The sequence below is a fragment of the Triturus cristatus genome, chromosome 6, assembly GCF_964204655.1.
Source record: "Triturus cristatus chromosome 6, aTriCri1.1, whole genome shotgun sequence".
In the NCBI taxonomy this organism is placed as follows: domain Eukaryota; kingdom Metazoa; phylum Chordata; class Amphibia; order Caudata; family Salamandridae; genus Triturus; species Triturus cristatus.
The window spans coordinates 1,426,835,178-1,426,862,636 of NC_140589.1; the positions used below are offsets into that span (position 1 = coordinate 1,426,835,178).

The 27,459-nt window shown below is 40.7% G+C and overlaps 1 long non-coding RNA gene across 2 annotated transcripts in view; it reads right to left on the reverse strand.

The window, feature by feature from the left end:
• Nucleotides 1-13,269: 13,269 nt before the first annotated feature.
• LOC146821491 (uncharacterized) overlaps nt 13,270-27,459 on the reverse strand; it is a 126,771-nt gene continuing 112,581 nt past the window's right edge. For both annotated transcript variants that reach the window (XR_014962729.1, XR_014962728.1), the window contains one exon: nt 13,270-14,576. This is a non-coding gene — a long non-coding RNA (uncharacterized LOC146821491). The remainder of the gene's footprint in view (nt 14,577-27,459) is intronic.

Below are 27,459 nucleotides of genomic sequence, written 5' to 3' on the forward strand. Positions count from 1 at the left end.
GTTTGCCTTCGCAAAGATTCCAAAAGCTTGCTTTAAGAGCCTATGAGCCACACGTGGTTCCGGACCTGAGAGGCACCACTTGGGGGTCAGGACCTCGCTGCAGCTGAGTCCAGAAACTGCTTAGAGAGCCTCTTATGTCCCTGAGGCTCAGATCAGGAGGCCAGCAGACTAGCTCTTGGAAACACTCTTGGGTACTGCATTCAAAATGAAGTTGCAGGTCTGCCAGGAAGAAGGTCTGCTGTGCTGCTACAAGGACTGCCACTCTTCTGGATTGCTGCTCTGAAAGAACTGCTGCCCTGTCATGCTGAACTGCCTGGAGAAGAACTGGACCAACTTGAACCCAGGACCCCGGAGTGACTCAAAGGGCCAGTCTGCTGGCTTCCTACTCTTATCCTCAGGGACATAAAAGGTTCACTAACAGCTCCTGGACCCATCTTCAGCACGTTCCTAACTCCCAAGTGGTGCCCATCAGGTCCTGGACCCTTGGTGTAGCTCAGTGGGCTCCTAATTCAAGCTTTTGGGCTTTTGGCGACCACGAACGGCCCGTTTACACCACAACAGCACCGCTCTCACCAACAATCATCCCAAATCACCACTAGTCCAACTCTTCGCTAAGCAGCATCAACAGCCCTCAAGGGACCATCAATTCAAAGCTACTGACCACCCATCAGCGACACTGTGCCCTGATGCTATCCTTGCTCCTCACTACCCTCACCAATGCGAGCAGAACACTTTGCACAAAACTTGAGAAGGTGAAACCTTCAAGTGAACTAATCTGGGACTGTACCTGACCCGTGCTCCATTTCAGTCAGCCTGAACATTTGACTTGACTCAGCCTGGCGCAACCAGATAGCTGTGATTGGTGCTCTATGTATTTAGGCGCTATAAAGCTGTTTATTCTTTAAAAATAATAACTCTAATGGTTGGATTTTTGTCATGTTGATGTTGTTTTATTTATTAGATTCAGCTCTATTATCCTAACCTTATGTGGCATATATTTTTGTGGTATTTTCACTGTTTTACTGTTTGGAGTGCTGCACAAATACTTTACACATTGCCTCTAAGTTAAGCCTGACTGCTCTGTGCCAAGCTCCCAGGGGACAGGGCTGTATGAAAGGCCCTATAAATAATTAGATTATATATAATTTTAGAAAACTCCAATGATCTTGGCTAACACCAGACCTAAAAATGGTGAGCTGTTTACACATTTCATCAAACTTGCATCAATAATGATCAGACTTTATGTGCTCTTCTTTTTTGTTTGTCTTATGTTACAATGTGTCTTCATCAGCCAGCACCATTGTAGTTTTCAAAAGCACAAATGCTCATATCCCAATGTGTTATGATGATAGTAGTTAGTGACGTGGTAAATATTTTTCACATTTTCTTTAATGCAACTCTCAACATGCATGTTGCCCCATTTGAAGCCCATAAGGAGAGTGCAGCAATGCCAATTTACAAATAGTGGACCATTCATACAACATAGTACCTATTCAAATAACAGTCTGAGCTCCAAGACAAGATCTTCTCTGGTGAAGGGCCACGAGCCCAAAAACCGAGGCCCACATTTGCTAAGGCTTGCGTTGTCTTTGTGTGGTGCAAATTGTCGCAAGGAAATGCAAGTCCTTAACTGGAATTTATTAAGCCATGCAAGGAGCAATTTGTGCCACCTTGCATAGCTTTGTAAAGAAAAAGTCATGCAATGCAGCCCCTTGCGCTGTGTTGCATTATACTTCAACTGGGAGGTGTTCCATGGCTTGGAGAATGGATATTCCTATGTTTCCACGGAAGGAGCATACCTAGATCTACTAAAGCTAGTAACCTTGGGAATCCCCAGGGAGGCATAACGCGGAAAAAAATCTTGATTTCTTCCTGTTACTTCCTCTTTCAATGTGCAATGCATTCCACATCACACATGGAAAGAGGAAAATATCTCTAAGGATTTTTTTTTGGAGGAAGGTTTCCCTTCCTGCACAAAAACAATCCTGCCCATGTCGCAGGCACCCATGCACTTTTGTGCAAGGGTACCTGCGTTGATGGTAGGCTGCACACAGTGCACCAGCACCAGGAGAGAGCAGAAGTGCTCCGTATCTTTTTAAGTATGGAGCAGCTCTGCTCTGTCCCTTTTACACAATACAGCACAGAAACTGTGCTTGATGCTCTGAGTTGCGTGAAAGATTCGTAAATATGCCCCCAAATGCTTTAATCCCTCTTCAAATATAAATCTTCAGAGCAAGAGAACATCTCCTTGGGTGAATAGCCGCAAGCTCCAGAGATGCAACAACTAAAAAATCTGTGTTGTAGGTGTCCCAGAAAACTAGCATGAATGGGTAACACAAAAGCAGATTGGTTTTAATAGACCTTACTCTCTTTCTCTTAGTATGAGTGTTTGGCACAGCTGGATGTGTATGGTTTGTGTCTTCATTGGCACGCATGTGCAGTGCCTTATTTGAGCCAGTGGTTTCCGTGTTCAGCACCGCACTTATTTGCCAGCAGATAATTGCCGGAACCTGCACTTATGACAGCTGCCACATGATGGCGCTGTTTGTGTAATTTAAAGATGAACAGAAAAACAGTTGTTTGTTAATTCAATATACATTAAAAACAACTAATACATGTCACCCATGCCATTCTTAAAGCTTTGGCGGCCTCAAACAGTCTGAATTGTCACACCTGTAGCAGTGTGATGGTTCGTAGTTGTGTAGTACAGTGGCAATGCGTGGTGCAAACTGCGGGGGCCTACTGATGAGGGCCCTGGCACTTATTGTTTTAAAAAGTAAACACTGCAAAATGTATATGTGAACAAGTGATGCAGTAAATCAAACAAACATTTCAAATGTCACATACACATTTGTTGTCGTTGGTGTCAGTCAACCGCTGCGAGCACATGATTAACCATAGTATATACAGGGTAAACACACATACAGAAAGGAGTGTCATGAACCACAGTGTATGTAAAAGTGAGTGGGATACAAATAAATAACAGAACAATAATCTAGTTCCATATAATTGATTCACTAAACACGAAGGATTGATTGTGGAAAAAGGCAAAGAACGTTCCTGTGCCTGGTGACAGATCACAAATTGTTGTCCTCTTCCACTCTCTCCTCTACTAATGGATTGATAGTGTTTTTGGGTGGTCATTTGAGCTCGTGTCCATTTTCTGCAACTTTAGTCTATCATGATCAAGTGGAGACGTTGTTCTTGCGGAAAGTGTCTCCAAAGGCTATCTGGAGAGTCCTTGGCCGGTGTTGCAATCTGACACCCCATATTGGTAAATAGGTTTAACCACTGAGCCACTTCTGCTGCCCATGAGAACACACAGCTTGTGTGCTCACTGGCATGGTCAGAAAACCATTTCCTCAGGTGAAGTGTCAGTTTAGTGTTCTTAACTTTATCTCCCATCAAGGATGCACACTGGATGAGCTTCATGACAGGAATTAGGGAAGGGAGCGCTTCCAAAGCTAATATTTTTATCAGTAATTTAATTGGGTCAGTATTACAACTTACTTCCAGTCTTAATTTGAACCAGTGCTTTCTGGTGCTCAGCACCGGCACTTAATTGGTTTCCAGTGCTTGGCACCGGCACCTAATTGTCAAAACCATACCTAGAACAGTCCACCACATGGTGGCGCACCTCATCTAATTTAGAGATGAGCAGAACAATGATAGTTTAGGACTACAATATACATTAAAATTATTAATACCCGTCTCCCCAGCCATTCCTTCAGCTTTGGGGACCTGGAATAATCGAACCTGTAGCATTTACATGCAAGAGAGATGGTTAGTAGTTGTTTTGGCAGCGATGACAAGGGCGGAGGGTGGTGCAAGCTGCAGTGGCCTCCTGACCAGAGCCCTGGCACTTAATATTTTACAAATTAAGCACTGCTTACATCAAGTGTTGATTAAGAACTCGGCCCCTCCTCCAAATCGTTGTCAGCAAGTGAGAAGTTGAGGCAAAGATCTGTGTATCACGGTAACCAGCTCGCAGAGCCATCAAAGCCTTCAACAAACCTTGCCCCAGTCACGCATCAAGTCCAACGTCATCTTAAGGATTCTGGGGGCCCCGTGCAAGAAATATTTTGGGGTCGCTTATTTTGAACAACTTTGAAATGTATTAAACTTTTTGGGCTAATTAAAGCCCTATACTCCTTAACAATATTTAAGTATATATTAAAGGTTAAGATACAAACATACTCAGAAGTGCCATAGAAAGGAAAGTTTACTTTCCCAGCGGGTCCTATGTAAGTTGGGGCCCTGGGCAATTTGCCACTTTGCCTATGTATTAAAAGTAAAACTGCCTTGCCTTCGGTATAGCCATCGTCCTGTTTGGTAGCTGCCGAATCTCGCAATTATCTGTGCATCGACCCCTTGACTCAGGAAAGAGTGGTGCATTCCGCAGGGACATCTTAAGGATTTGGGGGGCCCTGGGCCAAACATATTTTGGGGGCCCCTGTTCAGGACACCTTTGAATTTATGATCTAATTTGAGCCCCTGTTTCCCACGCAGTTTCCGCTTCCTCAGCTGCGCTAGCGATCCAGTTTGCATCATAGGCATTAGCCTATATATTACCGATGTAAATGGACATGTGCAGCTTACAGGTGTAGGATTCAGGGTTTCCTGCCCTGCTACTACGTTTTTAATACTTTTTAAATTGTATATGTGTGGCTGAATTACTCTGTGCTTTTTAACAATTTCTCCTACCTATGCGCCCTTGCACTTTACTTGATTCTGCTTGCCAACACCTCCTTAGCTGCTCCGATTCGCATTTCGGTTTTCCTCCAGTCCTGGTCCGCTGCTGCTGATACGCCGATTGTGTGGAGGGCTGGGGCTACTATCGGGCTACTCACTTCCGCCCACGCAGTTTCCACTATCTCAGCTGTGCTAGCGATCCAGTTTGTATCATAGGCATCAGCCTATATATTCCCGATGCAAACGGATGCGCGCAGCTGATAGCTGTAGGATTTAGTGTTTCCTGCCCTGCTACTATGGTTTTTATTACTTTTTAAATTGTATATGTCTGGCTGAATTACTCTGTGCTTTTTAATAATTTCTCCTACCTATGCGCACTTGCACTTTACTTGCTTCTGCTTGCCTACACCTCCTTAGCTGCTTCGATTCGCATCTCGCTTTTCCTCCAGTCCTGGTCCGCCGCGGCTGATACGCCGATTGTGCAGAGGGCTGGGGTGCTATCGGGCTCCTCACTTATGCCTATGCAGTTTCCACTTCCTCAGCTGCGTTGGCGATCCAGTTTGCATCATAGGCATTAGCCTATATATTCCCGATGCAAACGGACGCGCTAAGTGGACATGCACAACGGGCGCGCCGCTGGCGCCGAAGGTAAGCCTGTCTGCACCCAGAGGCGTTCGGCACCGGCCATGCTGCCCAGTTCCCCTTCGGTGAGTTTCTTCTACTATATTGCAGTAGTGAAAAACGGCTTAGCCTTAAGCGGATACCATTATGTCACTGTACAGCCGCTGATCCGAAGTTGGAGGTAGACTTTCGATGCAATAAGTGCAACTGGACTCTCCTCCAGCCCAGGAAACTCGCACCCAATATCCTCCCACGCAACAATAAGTGTGAAAACAGAGGACTTAAAGGCCCCGCTTTTAAATTGTCGCTCTATACAAAAGCATGAACCATACATTTATGGCCTACTTTTAGACTAACAGTCTGATCTTTTATTTCTCACTGAGACCTGGCTGTCTGAAGCCCTACTATCACCTCGGCCATCCCTACGGGTTATAACATTCTTAGGAGGGACCGATCGAATGGGAAGGAGGGAGGTGTTGCCATAATTTACAATAAAAAACTAGACTGCTTAGGCTTCTGCTGTACCTTATCTCCCCATCATAGCATAGCTGGATTTCTGATTTACAGACCTCCCAGTGCTATTGGAAATGTTATTACTACGCTTAATATAGCCACCACCACCTCCCAGGCCTTAAAATACAACAACTGCCTCATTCTGGGATATTTCAATATACATATGGACAATGGAAAAGACCCTCAAACAATTTCCTTGTTGGAGGCGCTGCAGGCCTGCAACATGTTTCCATCTGTTTCTTTGGCCACCCATGAGAAGGGCCATACCCTAGACCAAATCGTTCACAACTTTGACATATCAGTAAGCCTACCTCTTCCCATTACCTGGTCTGACCACCTCCTATTAAAATTAGTCATTCCCAACTCTGCCACAGCCCCTTGAGCTAACACAGGGCAGAGGGTCTCTAATTACGGGACGTTCCATAAAATATCCATCCCGATGTTAGCAGACGCCCTCGGTCGTTCCTCACCAGAGCTGTCTGGCTGCCCCGACTCGGACGCCCTCTCAATAGATTCATGGCTCCGAACCAACATTGATGCATTGGTACTGGTTGTTTGCTGCTCCTCAAAGAGGTCAGCCCCACCAGCTCCATGGTTTAACGATTCCCTTAGATCTCGCAACAGAAATTGTGGAACAATTGAACGTAAATGGCGTAAATCCTATCTACCTGAGGACAGGAAGGTGTATAAAGACACCTTAAAAGCTCGTTACATTCTCGTGAAGGCAGCCAAGAAAAACCTCCTTCAAACCAAGATAGAAAATGCCCAAAATAAGAGTAAGGAAATCTTTAGCATAGTTAAATCCTTTACTGCCCTGAGAGCCGGCACAAAGGAAGGGCCATGCACTGAAGAATGGTCTAAGTAAATAGTTGAATTCTTCCACAAAAAGATCTCCATGATCCAACACGGCTTCACTAACATCTCAGAGGAAGAACTGACCTTCTACCTTAGTTCTAATAGCAAATTTCACCTCTTTACTAGCTTTCCCTGAGTTTCAGCTTGAAGAGTCACTGACCCCTCTCCAAAGCATTAAGTCTGGCTCTCCTACTGACCCATGTCCAGGGAATATCTTGAACCTATTAGCTCCCAGCAGAAACCCCACAGTAAACCAGCTCTTTAATGCTTCTCTCTCCTCAGGCAACATGCAGAAATTATGGAAGAATGCTAAGATTCTTCAACTGATAAAAAAGGCTAACGCCAAACCGACGGACCCTGCCAACTACAGGCCAATCTCCCTTCTTCCGACCCTCTCCAAAGTACTAGAGAAGCATGTAAACAAGGCCCTCCAAAAACACATTGAAGATGGGAAGCTCCTTCATGAGTCCCAATCCGGTTTTAGGGCTAACTACAGGATGGAGTCCACTCTGCTGGAAGTGACTGAATTTCTCAAGGGTAAGCTGGACCAGGGAGGCAAGATTGTTCTGATACTGCTCGAATCGTCGGCGGCCTTCGATATGGTCCCACATGAGAGGCTCCCGGAGAGACTTGCTGACATCGGTCTGGGGGCGGACCGCCTTTACAATGGATGTCATCCTTCTTGGCAAATAGATCTCAGGACATCTGGCTCCCCCCATTTTCATTCCCAGTTCCGGCCATGAATGTAGGTGTCCCTCAGGGCTCCATTCTCAGTCCTACCCTTTTTAATATATATCTATCACCCTTGCATTTCTGGTAGAGGAAGAGGGCGCCAAAATTGTTTCCTATGCTGAGGATACTCAGCTGATTTTTACGTGTGAAAAGGAACCGACTTTGACGGGGCTATGATTAGGTCTTGCCTCACAACGGTTTTTAACTGGCTTAAGATCAATCAGCTGCAGTGCAATCCTGACAAAACTGAAGTTGTTTTCTTTGGTAATCCATAAACGACTGACTGGAGCGCTTGGTGGCCAAAAGACCCTCACCCGCTGAAAAGGAGAAAGTCAAAAACGTAGGAATTATCATAGACAAGACACTCTCCATGTGCTTTCAAATTCAAAATCTAAATGGCACTTGCTTTGGCATACTCTGGATGCTAAAAAAAACTCCTGCCACTGTTACCGCTTGAGAGCAGAAAGATCGTGGTGCAGACTCTGGTGACATCAAAGCTTGACTATGTCAACAGCTTGTACCTCTGTCTTCCCAAATCCCTTATCCAGTGCCTACAAGTGGTACAATACGCAGTGGCCAGAGCCATCCTGAGACCTAAACCCAGATCTAGTATGACCCCTATTCTTAAGTCTCTCCGCATAAAAGAACGGATCGGCTTCAAAGCGATGACCATCTTCTTTAAAGCTTTCCATGGCTTAGGAGCCGGCTACATAAATAAGCGCATTAATCACTACACAACAGCTAGACCCCTAAATTCTTCCAATGCCAACCTGGCCATCATGCCTAAAATATAGAGTGCCCACATTGGAGGCAGATCCCACGGCTTTCTAGGCCCAAAATTGTGGAATAGCCTCCCTGAGTCTCTGAGACTAACCACAGACCTACTCTCTTTCATGAAAGAACTTAAAAACCTGGCTTTTTGATAACTGATGGGTCTTTTACGCATGTTTTCCTCCCACTGTCATGAGCCAGGACTCTCTAGTCTGAGTAGCTGCGCGCTTTATTAAATACACAATTTCATTTCATTAGGTCCCTGACAGTGCAAAGGAACACTCGTCCAAATTCTAAGCGCCTTATTTATGAGGCTTTGCTTCACTTTTATGCCGCTGGTGCGTCACTTTTTGTGACGCACCGGCAGCATAAAATATGTGCAATGTTACGCCCTATTTACAAAGTGACGCATCTAGGCAGATGCTTCACTTTGTAAACCCCTGCACCGCATTATACCTGCGCCAGGCATAATGTATGCAGGGTGGGTGTTGCCCCGCAAGATGCCTCGTAGAAATGGCGCACTGAAATCTATGAGAACTCAGTGCGCCACTTCTAGGACACAATTGCGTCAATATCTTACACCTGCCACACAGCAGGCATAAGACTGATGCAGGCCCTTTCACATGGGGCTTGCCCCATGTGAAAGGACACATTGCTGGAGTTGCGTCTATTTTCAGACACACCCCAGCTATGCACCACTTTTGCGCATACAGATTCGTCAGAAATACTGACATATCTGTAACTCCTTGCGACATGATGCGTCATACAGTAAATATGACACATCCATCATGTCGCAACGAGAGCGCACTAAGAAGTGATGCATCCCTGTTTTCACACAGCGATGCATCACTTCTCATAAATAAGGCCCTGAATGTGTTTCCATCTAATATTCAGGGGTAGTTATGTGTATTTTCAATATTGTAACACAGCAGCAGCTCACCAATATTACTGCAAATAATCTCGGTGACGCCCTCCCATTTCTTATATGTTAGGCCTTGTTTTGATCTAAAATAAACGTTTTTTATGTATATTGCATGAAACATAAACACAAAATTTCTCTGCAAAATGGTTGTACTAGACTCTCACACATCAGGTACATAAGAAATAAATGAAAGGAAAACAGAATTTAAAACAAACTGTTTAGGAAATATTCAAGGTCATTAGGGCAAAACTCTGGATAATGGAGCTGACTGTCAGGGGGCCCCCTGAAAGGCTGGGGCCCTGGGCCAGAGCCCACTTTGCCCATGCATTAAAACGTCTCTGGCATTCCGCAGTGTCTGCTTCTTGGGCTCAGGAGACAAGCGCACTACTGTGTCACGTGGCCTACTGTGACATTGAGAACTTTAACCCTTTCAGCATCACCCAGCCACCACAACATTTAGTGTAGCTCAGCTGGGATGAGCACAAGTCACTGTCAGGAATCTTAAGTAGTTATGAGATGTTTCACTGTAAAATATCCCACTAATTTATGAGATTCTGTTCTTTTAAAACGATTCGATTTAAGTTTTCATACGTAAATGACATATTCACCTAACACAGCAGAGTTGGTATTTATCAGCGTCAGGGGATGAGATTCTGACATGAGCACTGTGGTATTTGAAAACACTGACCCTGTACACAGGTCTTTGCAGTGTGCGCGTTAGCATAGTCATGCCCACATGGCCTTGCTGCATAATTAATCTGTTCTTTCAAGCAACCTGATAGCATTTTGTATTTGCACAGACCAGTGGCATTATAGAAGAATTCATTTCAAAATGTCTGTGTTTATCTAAAAATGTTACTTGAAATTGCTCTTTAAATGTGTTAACCTTGTTCTTTCTGCATAGTTTGCTGGGCACCCTGCTCATGTTGGCATAACGAGAAATGTACAACTGATGGATTTCACTCTGCAACTGATGTGAGTCATGGGGCTTTCATTTCCTAGTGTAGCAGGCTGAATTTCAATTATTTCCTGACTCTCAGTCACTTGCTAGTTTCACTTCACTTTTGAACTGTTTGTCTTTGACATCAATGTGAGAACCTTTTCATGAAACCACAATTAAGTTAGGAACACATTTTCAGTGCTATACTGACTGTCGCTTCAGAGCGGCCAGAGATTGAATGGGTGTGGTGCCAGAACTTCCCTCTCCCAACATAATCAGACTTGATGTATGCTGAGGACGCCAGTCTCCAGTGCTCCCAATGCCTCACTTTTCATGCATCCTATTCCTGTCATCAAACCAACTCGAAACCAATCAAGTGTGATTTGTAAAAACACATTTAGTTAATCCATGATAGTCCTGGTCTTTTGTCTGCCAAAACAATGCTCCACCAACTCAGAATGAAGTAGGAGAGAAAGAAAAACATTAAAAAGAAAAGCGAGAGATGGAAAAGAGGAAAACAAAGATAAATGAGGAGGGAAATATGGAAAGAAATGTAGAAGAGTATAAACTAAAAAAGAAGGGAACCTTAGAGGCCCTATTCTTCAGCAGATTTTAAAAAGGATCATTCGAGAGGCAGGAGGACTTGCTTTTTTGTTGTTGTTAGAAATGCTTTATTGAATACATTTGAAAAACAATACGAAGTAAAATGAGATACATCAATTCAAGCATCATGTAAGCGTGATGTATAAAACAATGAAATATTATATCTAAAACGAATAAGAACCAAGATGTAAATATCGAAAGGAAGCATAATGTCTAAAGTAGAAAGAACAATACAATATAAACTGTAGCATTTTCTGAAAAACTTTTTCTTTTAGAGAATGGAGATGAGTGAAAGAAAGGAGAAAGAGAGAAAAGAAGAAGAAAAGGAGAAGGAAGAAAGAAGGATGTAAGCGCAGGTTAAAATAACATAGTTAACAATAATCGGATATTACCAGAATAACCATGTAAGACAGTGACTACCCATGGAATTCTAAAGTGGTGAAATCAGGTCTGGCAGGGCCAGCAGTTCTTGATAGGTATGACATCATAGGGAGCCAGACCAAATCTCTTTTAATCATTAAGGGTATTGTAGTAGCATGGGCTCTGTCTAACCTGTGATGAAAAGATCTTAAAACCATTCAATATTGCAAAAAACTGAAAAATTTAAGCAGAACAGAACATAGTGCCGTGTTAACATTGGCAAGAAACCCACGGATTACGTTCCAAAAAGCTGACAAAGGAGGTGGGCTTGTCATGATGGACACAGACTTTTATGAAAACAAAGTTTTGGAACATGTTAACAATGAGGCAATCTATGGACATCTTTCACAGGATCCTACTTTGGAAATCACGACAGCTCTCAATCAAATTCTAGACAAAGCAGAGGAATTACATTGGATTGATTCATCTACAAAAAAATATCTTTCGAATCAATTTCCACGGAGGCCTAAAATTTACTTACTGCCCAAAATATTCAAAAGTTTAACTGATCCTCCATTTAGACCAATTGTTTCAGGATGTGAATCTATTTTTGAAAAACCAGGGCGGTTTATAGACACTTATCTTCAACCGTTTGTCCAAAACTGGAGAACTTACGTCGAAGACACAACAGATTTTCTACGAAGATTGAAGAGTGTCAATGCAGAACTGGTTGAGAATTGGATCCTATGTACCATCGATGTGGTGGCACTCTATACTTCCATACCTCATGCAAATGGACTGGAAGCTGCTGAATGGGCTTTACTAAGACAAGATGATTTGAATGCACCCAAAAGTTTCATTCTTCAATTACTGGAATTTTGCTTACAGAACAGCTATTTTTCCTGGAAAGAAGAATTTTACATACAACTAAATTGTACTTCCATGGGTTTTCCAGGAGCACCAGCCTAAGCTAATAATTGTATGGCCAAATTTGAAAACGATTTAATTCTATCAGATTTTACATGGCAAGATGGTTTGGTGTTTTTTTTGTCGTTACATCGATGACATTTTCCTCATTTGGAACAAATCGGAGACAGCCTTGATCAACAATATACGCACACTGAATTTGATTGATCCAAGAATACAATTTACCCATACAATAAGTAAAAAAGCACTCTCTTTTCTGGACGTTTGGATTAGCATTGAATCAGGAGAGATTAACACTAGTGTTTTCAAAAAACCCACAGATAAGAACAACGCTCTGTTATTTAGCAGCTTTCATCCATCGTCTTTAATCAGAAATGTACGCGTTTCTCAATTTCTCAGAACTCGTCGGATCTCATCCACAGACAAAGCTTGTGAAGAGACATGGCAGCAACAAATCAAGAATTATGCTTACAGAGGATATCCTACAGACCTTAGACCTTTTAAGAGAACAATTAAACAAAGTGAAAAATTTGCCTCGTGACAAACTACTTACAAAGGTCATGAAACCAACGAATACTCATCCTGATTTGTATCCAAATACTCAACCGCATCACCCGCTATCAAGAGGATAATACATAAACATTGGGATCTACTCGAATCGGAAACGGATTTCAATAGATTATTCTGTGAGAAACCTTTGTTTGCATATACTCGAGCACATAACTTGCAAGAAACGCTATCTAAAAAGAGCAAACCTCCGGTAACCACGGAACCCACAACCACCAAGAACGGCACATTTAAGTGTTGGAACTGTATTCATTGCAATAACGTAATTTTGGGGGACATCTTGCTGCACCCTCGTACCGGTGCTAAAATTAAGATTCACAGCAGGATGACGTGTAACTCTGCAAATGTGGTTTATGCAATAAAATGCCCTTGCGGATTGTTGTATGTGGGCAAAACAGAAAGAAAAATGAAAATAAGATTGTCTGAGCACAAAAGCAAAATCCGCACGAAGAGTACCACATCGAGGTTAGCTGCACATTGGGAAGAACAACATCATAACATAGCACAACTCAAATTTCAAATCATAGAGGAAGTCCCAAAAACTCCAGATAGAGACAATTCTAAATTTCTTTTACAGAGAGAAGTTTTCTGGATCAACAAATTACAAACTTTGATGCCGCATGGCCTCAATGACAAACTTGAGATGGCCTGTTTTCTTTAAAATACATAAACTAATCATTTGACCACTATGGGCTCCATACACGACATCTCCATTAGGATACTGATTAACACTCACATTTAGACCACAGAAACCAAGACACGAGACCATAATTATTCATTGTTTATTTCATATTATTCCTTGACTCAGTGAATTATCATGTTTAGATTTATCATGTTAGTAATTACGGTGTGCATAAGTGTTTACAACTCATGTTTTCATATCATAATCTTATGTCTAGATCAGAATATTTCAACTGCTGATCAGATGTGAGCACGATTTAGTTGTTATATATTTTTTGTTCATGGGTTTGTAAAATTCCCCTTAAAAACACCTTTAGATGACTCATGGCACACACTGGTTATTTAGTAGCAGTGAGTACACAAATAGCGCTTTGCACTCTGGTGTGTAACCTCAGGTTTTCATTTCACATTGATTCACATCCATTTTTCTTTTGGTATGGAGACTGTTTATTGAGATTTCATAGTTTAATTTCTCAATTTTTTGGACTCTTATTTACGCTTCTTCTCACCGCAATTTACGTTTTGTTAAAAGTCAGTTTTTAGTTTCTTTATCACTGGTGCGCCTCTTCCGCACACTAGTAGCCCTTTAGTCCGTATTTAGTCTCTCGCCGGTTGGATCTTATGCGCATGCCTCAATTTTGAAGCTCTGCTTAAAGCGTCTCGCACCTTACGCGATTCCGCCAGCGTTAACTCTAGGAAGCTTGTTACCAGCGTGTCTCGTCGGTTGGATGTTATATGCATGCCTCATTCCAGAAGCTTGGCTTTAAACGTTGTGTCTAACATGCCATTATGCCAGCGCTTATTCCAGGAAGTTTGGCACCTGCACCGGAGTAACAGCGTTGTTTAACCCTTCATGGATGGTTGATCGGCCTCCGGCTGTACACTTAATATGTTCTGGTAAGCATGATCCTCGGGTTGTAAAAAAATGTTGCATACTTCATTTTGTTTCGAGTTACATCGGGAGTACATTTTCTTGTTTATTACGCATTCTACAGGTGATACAGAGCATTTTTTTACCACCTGAAGAAAAATCCCTCAGCTATTTATGATTACAGCCTGCACTTTACGATACATAGCCACCTGAAGTCCGCACCCATTCAACTTGGAAGGTGAGTTTATCACCTACAGGCTCATTTATTACAGCTGTGTATTGCTTAAACATAGGCGTATATGCTAGAGATCCCAAACATATTTCATAGTTCGGTATCTTTATTATTCCAGGTGTCCCATGGGACAGATATTTAATTGAAGCATTGTCTATTAACACGTACAGTGATCAGGTACGTGTCTATGATTAGCTTGATTCTTGAGAGTTTCTTTTATACTTGGTCTTGGTGTTCTTGAGTTGGTTTCCTTCTTCTTTTCTTCTCCTTCACACCCAGGGGGCTTAACCTTGTGGTGAGAATATAACAAGTGAGTAAGTCAGGCATTCGTCTGCTCTAAGCACAGTGGTGATGGGAGCACAACTCATACATACATAACATTAATCTTGTTACCTGAACCCAGAACGCATCTACTGAGAATAGTCTCCTATTATTTTTAATTCACAGAATACTCCTGACGAAGGGACCTCGAGTCCCAAAATGCATTGGGTGTTGGTGCTGATTCAATTTAAAGTTCTGGCACACAAAGGAAATACAATGTGGATAATTTACAATGTGAATAACCTGTTTTCCTAAAGAAAAGTTTTTTGTTGAAGACATACATGTTTATTGCTCATTATGTTTATACCTCCATGTTAACAATTGATTAATAAATTGTACTGAATGTAAGAAAATCAAACAGCTGTGCTGGTTGCAGTCCTAGTCACCATTCAGAGTCTAGGCCTCTCATTTCTGTTTAACCTGTGATGATGACATAGTAAATTCCACCAGGCAATAAAGGTGATTTTTTTTTTTTTTTAAATAATTTTTATTAGAGCATGAGAGAACAATAAATACAAATATTTTACTTATCATCTTACATATGAAGTAACCCGACCAATAAACAATGCATACATGTTCAAAAAAAGGAATTTCACATTAAAAATGTAAACAGCACTGATAAAGAGTCACCCTCCCGCACTCCTCGTCTGAGCCAGGCCTCTTAGTTTAAAAGTTTAAGTTGACCACCCAAAGCAAATAAAGTGGCAAGTGAATTAAAAACAAATAAAGTTCAAAGTGCGATGTGCAAATCATTTTGATTCATATTTTACATTAACAGACTTAGGTCGTGCAGCCAAAAGGGACAAAGAAGCGCCAAATTGCTCTGAATCTTATTAACGCTCCTACTCGTTTGGCGTTGGCCTCTTCAAATTTATACATCTTAATCAGCTTATTAAACCAATGTTCAATGCTAGGTTGTATGTTGGTTCTCCAATTTTGCTAAACAAGTGATCTAGCAACTGCTATAGCAATTAATATAAAATATTGTTGATATTTTGTGAGACATTTCACTTCTGCAGAGGAACCAAATAACACCAACATAGCTGACGGACAGATTTCTAAGGTTAAAATCCAAGATATTTCCTCAAAGACCCTTTTCCAGAAATTATGTAAATCATTACATTCGAAGAATATATGTAACCATCCCCCTGCCCCCTCACTATTACAACGGAAACATTTATTTGGGCAAGATGAAAACATTTTGGACAGTTTCAGAGGGGTAAAGTATAGTAACCATCTAGATAAAAAATTCATTCTTTTAAAATTAGCACCTCTGAGAGCTTTATTGGCTAAGTCATTTAGCTTAGTCCACTCTCTAATATTAAACTTACAGTCTGTCTCTAAATAAATTTTCTGGAGCTCTTTAGTCAGGACCTCTTCTGAATTGGCTTTCTGAAGAAGTATCTGATACCAGGAGCCAACTCCTACCAATTTATCTACTATCTGCCTGACAATTGGTCGTGTTGTCTCATCTAAAATTACATAGTTATTCTTAAGAAAATTAGATATTTGTTGAAAACTCAGGGTCAGTGCGGTATTTGGCGTATTGGCATGAAGACAAACAGCCTCCCATGTAATTAAAGAATCTAGATTATAAAAATCCCCCAACTGAAAATATCCCTGTTCTTGCCATTGCTGACAAAGCCGATTAGAAAGTTTAAAACCTCCAAATGCTCCGTCCTGTAATGGGGTATATGCATGGAATAGAGGGATATTCCGAGATTTAAAAAATAGCTGCATTCTATATGCTAGAGTAAAAATAACCTTATAACGTGATTTTTTGGGAAGTTTTGCCAAGCGTAGAAAAGCTGGAAGTCCAATGGCGCTTTCTTTTAACATATGTATAAAAAAAATGTGTCAAAAGCAGAATTTTCCTTACCCAATTGCGAAAACAAATCGAGTAAAGAAGCCTGATAATATGTTAGAAAATGTGAAAGTGCCAATCCTCCTGAGATTACATCCAGTTGTAATATAGAGAGCCTAACCCTAGGTTGTTTATTATTCCATACAAACCTCCTTATAACTTGGTCCAGCTCCTTAAAATAGTAGCTTGGGATTTTCATAGGGAGGTTAATGAACAAAAACAAGAACAGTGGAAGTACCGTCATTTTAATCATTGAAACTCTTCCTACCAAGGATAATTGCAGCAAAGACCAATTATCCACTAACTTTTTAACTTTAGTAAGCAAACTAACATAATTCATAAAAAATAATTGTGCATAATCATTTGTAACATAAATTCCCAGGTATCTGATTGGATGCAGGGGTTTTAGATGGATGGTAGGTGGAAAATCTAAAGGAGTCGTATTAAATGTCAAAAGTTCGGTTTTTGCATGATTAACTTTATATCCACCCACTTGAGTAAAAGTTTGAATTTCATCTAGTAGATTTTGTAAGTTATCTACCCCAGGCTTCAAATATAAAATAATATCGTCTGCATAAAGCTTGATTTTAGTCATACCCTCTAAAGGGGAGACAATACTTATGTTATTCCGAATCTTCTGAGCCAGGGGATCGATAAACAACGAAAATAAAAGAGGAGACAACGGGCATCCCTAACGGGTGCCTCGCTTAATGGTAATTTTACCATTTGCTATGCCATTGGTCATAATTGTAGCTTCTGCACCTCTATATATTTTAATCAGCATTTTAATAAGTTGGTGTGGAAAACCAAATTTAGATAAGATAAAAAATAATGCAGTCCAATCCACCAAGTCAAAAGCTTTTTCAGCATCCATCATCATAATCACCGCATCTGTCTGGTTAATAGAAAAAAAATCAATGGCTTGGGTTAGAAAATGAGTATTTGATGCCATTGAACGCCCCGGAATAAAACCATTTTGATCGCTATGAGCCAGCTGTTGTGCACAGGGAGCGATCCTTTTAGCCAAAAATGTAATTAAAAATTTGTCATCTGAATTTAGCAGACTAATAGGGCGGTAAGAACTTGGATCAGCAGGGTCCTTATCTTTTTTAAGAAAAACTATTACAACCGATTCTTTGAAACTCTTCGGAGTATCTATACCATCCTTAATTTCGTTAAACAATTCTACTAAAAAAGGAAGCAGTTCTACCTGAAATAGCTTATAATTTTCTACAGGAATCCCGTTTGGTCCACTAGCTTTGGCATTCGCTATACTCTTTAGTACTGCCTGTGCTTCAGGGATTCTGATTTGCGAACATAGTATATTAGAGGATTGCTCTCATAACAAAGGTAAGTCCAATAAATCAAAATATCTCTCAAGAGCTACCTCATCCACTCCCTGCGTTTCTCCATAAATATGCTTAAAATGTGAACTAAACACCTCACCTATACCTTGCTTACCTTCAACTAAATAGCCAGTTACTGGATTTTTAATTTGAGAAATAAATTGTGCTGCCTTCTGTGATTTTGTGGACCAGGCCAGAAATCTACCAATCTGCTGGCTCTCCTCGTATAATTTTTGTTGGTAGGCCCTGCTACCTGCAATTTCCTCTGTTAGAAAAAAATATTTCAGATTCTCCATTGCCATGGCTACCTCCTTTTGCTGTGCCTTTATTATAGGTGCTGGAAGAACTGCAAGAATTACTTTTTGCCTCGCCTCTTCCACGGCAGCTTGAAGTGTGGCAATCTTATATCTCCGTGAGTTATTAATTCTTGCCTTATAGGAGATTACATGCCCTCTAAACGTGGCTTTAAAGGCTTCCCATACCGAAAATAATGGGGCCGTGTTTAGGTTGTTTTGAAAAAACTCCTCTACAAACCGTCTTGTTTCTGCTAACCATGTCATATCTTGTAAAAGAGTTTTATCGAATTGCCATCTAGGTCTATTTTTGGCACCTTTATTTAACAATAAAGAAAAAGAAACTAGAGAGTGATCTGAAAAAGAATTAGTCACAATTTCTACCGGCCCCTTATCAGCTGATTTATCGACTAAAAAATAGTCCAATCGTGAAGCTGGCCTGAATCTGCCCGAATAGCAGGTGTATTGCGAGAGAGTAGGGTTAGCTAATCTCCAGGGATCGACCAAAGAAAAATCTCTTATAAGGCTGCTAATTATCTTTGCAGTTTTGGGTTTTAGTTGACGTTTTGTTTTATTCGAAGAATCCAGAAATAAATTCTAGATAAAATTAAAGTCGCCACCCAAAACTATAAAAACTTCCATGCTGATTACTAATTGGTAAATTTGAGTAAGTGCCGAAATGTCATCCTGAATAGGGCCATGATAATTTACCAAATTCAGCAATTGTTTCATGTAGTTTAACCTTTACCCATAGCCATCTACCTTTCCCATCTGGCTGAACTTCTTTAACTTGCAAGTTAAGTGTATTAGCAATTAGAATCCCTACCCCTCAAACAGCTAAATTGGCAGAAGAAAAAAATTTCTGTGTATACCTTTTAGGGAATACTATTTTAGGATTATCAGATCTAAAATGAGTTTCTTGTAGAAAAACGATCTCAGGATTAAGAGGCATAACCCAGTTTAAGAAGGCCGCTCTTTTACGTGGATTAAGTAATCCATTAGCATTACAGGAAACAATTTTCACAGTCTGCAATTGAACCATCTAACTATAGATTTAAACAATCCCATTACGATAACCTATATCAAAAAAAGAAAATTCTGTAAAAACTCGTATTTGTTTCCCCTGCTCATTTTTCCCTACTTTTAAATAACCCCAAAACCCCCCCAACCCCACCACATGATCGTTTCCCACCCACAAAATGTGGTCTCAACTGAACCCACCAACCACATTTTCCCATAACTCCCACTATATGGGGCGCTTTGAACCTGCACCCTAGGTGAGTCCCCCAACCCCCAGAGCAAAAAAAAAAACTGGTGAAGAAAAAAAAAAAAGTAGAAAAGAAAAAAAGGTCCTTCACACATTATGTATTATAACTTGCATAAATTCCATCAATACCAATATCAATATCAATTTATTTGCCGGTAGAGATATCTCTCAGCAACTCCTGAGCTTCTTCCACCCGAGAGAGCATGTGAAATTTGCCTTTAACCAGTACCCTTAGCTTTGATTGTTGTACGATAGACGCCTGAGCCCCTTGTGCCTTAAATAGAAGCAAAAGCTTAACAAATTATTTGCGTATACGGGCTGCTGTTGCTGACATGTCTGAAAAAAAACGGCATTTGGCACCCTCATTAATAACAAATTGTCTCTGTTGAATTGCCTTATTTAACACCTTTTCCTTTATTCTATAATCAGAGAAATGTATTAAGATAGTACGAGGATATTTAGAGTTAGGTATAGGATGCGTCGGTACCCGATGGCCCTGGTTAGAGTCAGATCCCCCGTAAAGTCCGGAAGTACTTTTTGCTTAATAAATGTTTCAGCCCAGCTCAAGGTATTAGTACCATCTGTCACCTCCAGCACTCCCACAATGCGAAGATTTGAACGGCGTGAATGATTTTCCAACTCTTCTACCTTAGTCTCTAAGGCGAGCTTATCAGCCATTACCTTGTTGATTTTCTGTACTGTGGAGCTCATCTGATCTTCCAATTGTGCTATTATTGATTCTGCTTCCTCGAGCCTTGCAGGTGTGCCTGAGATAGACTCCTCAATCTTTTCAAGCCTTAGATGGAGAATGGCTATCTCTTGAGTCTGGGATTTTTTCATTTCCCTTATTTCCTCTAATATAAGGTTAAGCAGGTCTTTTACTTCCATTTGTTGTAAATTAATCCTTGAGGGTGTCAGTTCCGGATTTTCTTGCGGCTTCTCTTGGTCATTTTTGTTCCCATTATTATTATCAGACTGATCTAGTAATATCTGGGTGTTCTCCAAGAGTTCCTGTGGCTGCTGCAAACATTCTAGCTGCTGTTCTGAGCTGGTGGTTACTGGAGGATTTTGCGATAGTACACCCCCTTCCGTAGGTTCAATCAACACGGAAGACGATGATGCATTCTCCCCTCTAAAATTGGAAAAAACAGAAAATGCCAGGACCGGAGATGAAACCTCGAAAGGAAGGGAAATATGCAGCTTTGCAAAAGAATCGATTGTTACTACCTCATCCAATGTTACAGGAAGGGATTCAATTGGCTCTAAGGGAGATACAGTTGGATAAGATTGTATAGGCTGAATATTTTTTTTTACAAACAATGGAAAATCTTTACAATTTCCTATCTCAATTTTATTTGCTTGCATAAGGGGCATAAGGGGCTTGCTAGATCCCTCAAGAACCTTTTCGGGTTCTGGGACGACTTCTTCTGCCTACTCATGTAACCCTTGTGTCACAGACAGCTCTTCTATGGAACTTTCTGAACTTGAAATTGCTCCTGAACGATTTCCGGCGCCTGGGACCTTCGTCTGAGCTAAAACTCCCTTAGCCAGCATATTAGGTTTTTTAGCTTTTGATCCTGTTGCTGTCTCCACCCTGGCCACCGCGCTCGTCTGTCTTAAGTGCCTTCCCATCGTGCATCGAAATCCTTTTACTTTGTTTGAATTTATCGGTGTTCTAAATAAATTATTTGATATAAGACTACAAACTTTATTTAATCGCCATTACCTAGCTGTCTACTGCCCTTGCATGATAACATAATATAGTATAAGGGCTGCTCCCCTCATTGATCTCCATTAATCCCCTTCCACAGTGCAGTAGTCCACTATCAGTCCTTAATCAAGTCCATTGAATGCCTTGCCATTTACAAGCTTGCAGCAGATATTCCCCACTTCTCTATACACAGATAGCTAGGGGCTCAAATCAGCTGAATAAACGATATGGTCTGCACTCCACAGAGCAAAATCAAACAGGGCAGCCAGTAATAGCCAGTAGCAGCCTATGGGAACCTATGATAGTTCCTTATTCTCCTGCAGCCACAAAGCATCAGGGGACACATAAACCTGGGCCTCGGGCAGCCTCCGGCAGCAGCAGCTGTCAATATTTGCGTGTAAAAACATCCGGAATAGGCGAGGTTTAGAGCCATCCCAAGCCGTCCAAAACACCTAAATATTTCTCCAATTTCGCCGAAAAATTGCCGATTACACGTTGGGCACCGGCGAGCAGACGCTGTAAATCTCCTTTTCCTTATGTCCTCGTATCGCACTCGAATCTCTCAGCGAGCCCACACCACCGCCATTACTCGCACCATCACCATCACCGCCATCACCGGGTCAGCCACAGTCTCCTCCTCTGGGGGGCGGGGTCGCACCTGAACTACGGAGCGGTGAGAATCTCGAGGTGATTTTTGAGGTGTCTTTCCAATTGGATGTGATAATTTGAAAAGCTAGGGCTATCGTCAAATCAAAAAATTCCCCATTTGTCTTACAAGAAAGCCATGAAGGAGACGCACTACCCAAAAACAGATGAATAGTGTTAAATGCGTAATATGTAGACATTATGTTATTAAGCGTGCATGATATTAACAGCCAAAAAAACGAACTCTGGGACAATCAAAAAACATATGCCATAACTCCCAATCTTCTTGGGCACAAGACCAACATTTGGTGTCATTAGTTAAATGAAACTGATGTAAATGAGTGGGAGTATAATATTGTCTATTATAGAAATAAAATAAAGTTTGGGTTGTGGCGGCAGAGCGGGAAGTAGTATGCATCTTAACCCAAATTGTTTCCCAAGTGTATTGAGAAAATTATTGATTGAAGTCCAGTTACCAACTTAATTCAATTTTTGATTTAGGTCTGTTCTCAGGTGGATGACATAAAACCTTGTATGTATAAGAAGCTTTCACCTTTGAGGGAAAATCAATGGGAGGCAGGGGAGACAGTTTAGGACTTGATAAAGAGGAGGTTTAAGAAAAAAGTTGAAGAATAGTGGGTCTTATACTGTCATATTGAACTGCATAAAACAATGAAAGATTTTTTTTAAGTTGAGTGTCCCTAAATTCTAACACTACATCATCAGATATTAAATGGCCAAAGACTAATATTCCTTTATCTATCAATTCCTTTCAATAGAGGGCCCGATTGTTTAGCTTAATATGCTTATTATACCATATCAGAGTTTGTAGAACACTCTATAGTAGAAAATTAGTCTTAAATAGTAAAGGTTTGACAACTGAGAGAGAATGTGTAAGTAAAGGTGAAAGGAAAGTCCTAGGGGCCTGACATATGTAGGCCATCTCCGTGAGCGAAAAAGGGGCAATACGAGTTTGTTCCAGTTGGCCCCAGACTGTGCATTCGTCCATAGAGGGAACTGAAAGAAAGGACCAGATTTGTTTGAGAGAAAAAGCAGAGTGATAATGGCTGAACACAGGAAAATTGACTCCTCCATTATTCCTGGCCTGTTGAAGCCTTCGTAAAGATATTCTCGATTTACGCTGGTGCCATAAAAAAAAGCTACAAGTAGACGATTGACTGACTTGAAAAAGCTTAGAGGGAGTTTGACAGGCAGCATGGACAGATAAAAATTATTTATTGGTAACATCATCATTTTTAATCGTAGCTAATCTCCCCAACCAAGATAAGAAAAAAGGGACCACGCGAGCGACATGTTAGAGATCTTTAATTTTTCGTGTACTAAATTAATTTGAATCGTTTCTTTAATGGTATTAGAATATAGAATGCCTAAACATTTAATCGGTTTAGAAGTCTATGTAAAACCAGTGTCTTTAATCATATTAGGGAGACAGTATTTATTTAAAGGCAATATCTCTGATTTTTCTATATTGAGTTTATATCCAGATACCAAAGAATACTCATTTAATAATTGTAAAAAAGCAGGAAGCGTATTTAGGGGATTAGGCGCATATAGTAATACATCATCAGCATAAGCAGTGAATTTGATTTCCAATTGCTTATCTTTAAATCCAGAAAAAGTCAGAGAGCTGGGAATTTTCTCTAGGAAGGGCTCAAAAGAAAGAATTAAAAATAAGAGGAGACAAAGGTCCACCTTGTCTAGTACCACGGAAAAGAGGTAAATATGAGGATTGAATGCCATTAACGAAAATTGAAGTGGAAGGCTGAGAATATAGAAGACGAATATATCTAAGAACATGAGGGCTGAAACCATGCCATTTTAGTGCACAGAACATAAATTCCCAATTAACATGATCAAAGGCTTTTTCAGCGTCTAAAGTTCTAGCCACATCCAGTATTTCAGATTTAGAGGCCATGTGGATTATATTGAGGAAAGTTCAAGAGTTGTCTGAGATAAAACGTCCTGTCACAAATCCTGGTTGATGGATGTCTATTAATGTTTGATGCGTATCGCGAGGGCCTTAGCAAAAATGTTGCAGTCCCTGTTTATAAGAGAAATAGGCCTCTAATTCCCACACTTGGATAAATCCTTATCTTTCTTGGGAAGTAGGCCAAGGATCGCCTGTAGTTCCTTGTGTGCACTCCTGAGTGACAAAATAGAAAATTAAAAGGATTAATTTTTGAAGTAGGAGATGACCGAAATGGGAGTAAAATTGAACAGTAAATCCGTCAGGACCAGGAGCCTTATGTTTAGGAAGTTGAAAAATAGAATTTTTTAATTACCCCTCAGTTATGTCAGCATCTAATACAGCGAGATCTAATGCATTGACTGTCGGTTTGGGTATAGATTGAAAAAAAGAATCCAATGCTCTAGTGTGGGAGAGGTCCCTGCTGAGTATAAGTTGGTGTAATACTGCAAAAAACATTCTAGAATGTATTTGTCTTTAGTGTGAGACAATACGTCTTTGTCTGTGATGACATTTATTTTAGATTTTTGTTTTTCATTTTCAAACAATTGGCTAACAATGTACCAACTTTATTACGGCCTCCAAACATTTTTCCATTTATTTTAAGTAAATTGCCACATGCATCGATACAAGATTGTTTGTCGTATTGCAATGTAGCTTGGATTAATTTAGGCAAAGAGTCTGCTTTTTTAGAAGAAAAGTATTCATGTTCCAGCGTTTTGTATTGTTTAAGTAGTTGTGCAGACTCCTTAAGTTATTTCTTCTTTTCCCATGCAACATAATCAATAATAAAACCCCTGGCGGTCGCTTTACATGCATCCCATATGTAATTTGTTTGTGAATCAACAGGAAGATTTATAGCAAAGAAATTGGTTGTAAAATCCGCAAATGCTTCAGTAAAATGTTTATCTTGCAATAATACACTATTGAATCTCCACCTATTAGGCCGTGAATTATTGTTGGGGATATCTAGGTCTAAAATAACAGGGGCATGATCTGAAATCAGGGTGGAACCAATTTCAACATTCAAAATTGATTGAAGAACATTTTGTGTGACAAACAAGTAATCTATTCTGGATTGTGAGGCATGTGCAGGAGAAAAATATGTCTATTCCAAAATATTAGGGTGAATCATTCGCCAGGAATCAATTAAACCTCTAGAGGAAATAACCCTATGGAAGGATTTTTGCATTTTATAGGGGATATATCTAACTTGAGAACGCCAGTCTTAAAGGGAGCCATTAATTGATTACAATGTCCCCCCACTATAAAGTTGTCTGAAGAACATGCAGATAGAATAATGGAGAGTCGTTCCCAAAAATGTCAATCTACACCTGTAGGGCCACAAATATCACAAAATGAGTAAAGAGTTCCATTAATCTTGATGGTCAGTAGCAACCACCTCCCAGCCGCATCCTTAGTTTCCTTAATCACCTGAATGAGCAGAGATTTATTAAATACAATTAAAACACCATTCTTATTGTTTACAGCAGATGAACTGTAAACTGAACATACCCATTGCCTTCATATGCAATTAATATCAATATCTTTAAGATGTGACTCCTGTAAAAAAGCGATCTGGCAATTCAACTTGGAAAGGTGAGTTAACACCCTCTGCTTTTTAACAGGATTGTGGAGTTCTGTTACAATCCAAGAAACAATACACAACTGAGCCATGAATAACAAATACAGTAATGATCAGTAAGAGAGACAAAAATTTGCATTACCACAAAAAAACTGGCACCACATGAATTGAAAAAAACACCATAGACTGATGGAATAAGCAGAAATATAGATGGATAAGTGAAAGCTAGTGGAGAGCCACAATTAATGGGTGTACAGAAAGAAGAGAGAATAGAAAGAGAAAAAACATAGAACAGTGGGGAGTGAGAAAAATACCTCCCCTGTATATAGAAAAGTGAAAAGATGGCAAAAAGTCAAAGGACTTCAGTCATACCGTCAGAAAGAAAGAGGAACAAAGGGATACTAGTTGGGAGCATAACATGTGTATTTGATAAAACGCACGTTCACCCAGAGGTCTCTTGGCGCTGAATAACAGATGTTCATTGTTACCCAACTCAATGGTACTCATTTTATCGACCTCAGATGGAAGAAAGGCTGAGTGGACCCGCCAGGATTTAAACCTGTGACCATGAGGTGGAACACAGGCCCCTGCAATGGACGCATTAGTCGACTGAGCCACCAGACCCAGCTGTTACATGAACATATAGACTAGGAAACGCTGGACATACCTGCCATGAGATGAGAAGCTTAACACAACATACATGAAAACACGAAGACTGGAGTTGGGAAGATGACAAACAATAACCGTCACAGCACAGTCAAACAGACCAAAGGAGCGCAAAACCTGTATAAAACAACAACAAGAGACTATATGAAAACCAGGAAAAGGAGTTGCATAAATTACATTTTACTCAGTTCCATTTCTTTTCCTTTGTGTTCGAGTATGAATCATTTGAGATCCTTCTGGTCTTCAAAGGTGTTCGTCTTGTGACCTTGAAGAAGCAAGGGTGAAGAAGCCCATACTGCGCATTCATGGATCTCAGAACTGGTCTCAAGTTCAAAAACTCTTTTTTCCTCACTACCATGACCGTGGCTACATCCTGACTGAAAAAGACTTTGTGCCCCTAACAGAGTACCTGCTTACTTTGTTTGGCCATGGTAAGGACTTCCATAAGATATGAATATAGTAAAAGCAGAGCAATAATTCCTCTAGGTCTATTAGAAGATGCCGAAGGGGAAGGACCAATTCTATGAGCTCTTTCGATGTTCAATTCCACTTAGGATTTCAGCCCCACAGTTTTGAGTATATGCAACTTGAGAAATGTAATCATATCGTGAACTTCTGAACCCTCTGGTATAGCATAAATTTGTAGGTTATTGCGACGGTTACGATTTTCCAAATCTTCAGCCAGTCTTTTGAGCTGTGTAACCTCCTTGGTTAGATGGGAAACCTTGGCTGTAACATCTTGAGCGTCACTAACCAGTTGTTTCCACCTCAGTGAGCCTTGAATCCAGAGCTGACCACTTGTCTTCAATTAATTGTAAAGTTGCACTAGTCTCCACCATGAAAGGCTTCATATTTTTTAACTCATCCATAATATCCTCCAGAGTCAAGGGTAAAGGAGATTTCGTAGGTGAAGAAAGATCTTTCTTTACTCTTTTATTAGCACCGCCTCCAGACTCCTTGCGCGCGCCGTTAACAGAAGAAGACACAGATTTGGAGGTATGCGCTGAATCGATAATGAAGCTTGGTGGTGTAGACCAGTTTAGCAAGGATTGATGGGTCAGCTTACAATATGCAACCAATACTGGAGGCAACCGACAATAATGGCCAGGCAGTCAGAGATTTGCAAATAATGAGAGGTTAGAATATCTTTCAGGATAAAATATAAATATATAAAAACGTGCCACCTAGCAGAGAAAAAAGAGAGTCTTTAAAAACAGAAACAAGCCATTGTGATATTTAAGGCAGGCTAAAGGACATCCAAAAACAAAATGGTGGCTATAATTCTGACAGGGCAAGGAGCGGCAAGAAAAGCTTCTGAAAATGCTTATTTAATAAGCTTTAATGCTTACCAGACAGCTCCCTGCCTTTTCCGACAATTAATGGTGCCGCCGATATGGTAATAAGTGCAGAAACAGCCCGACAATAAAGAGGGGATACCTCGGCTCCCACGGAGGAAAGTCACTGGGCGGCCATCTTGGTTGCTGCCG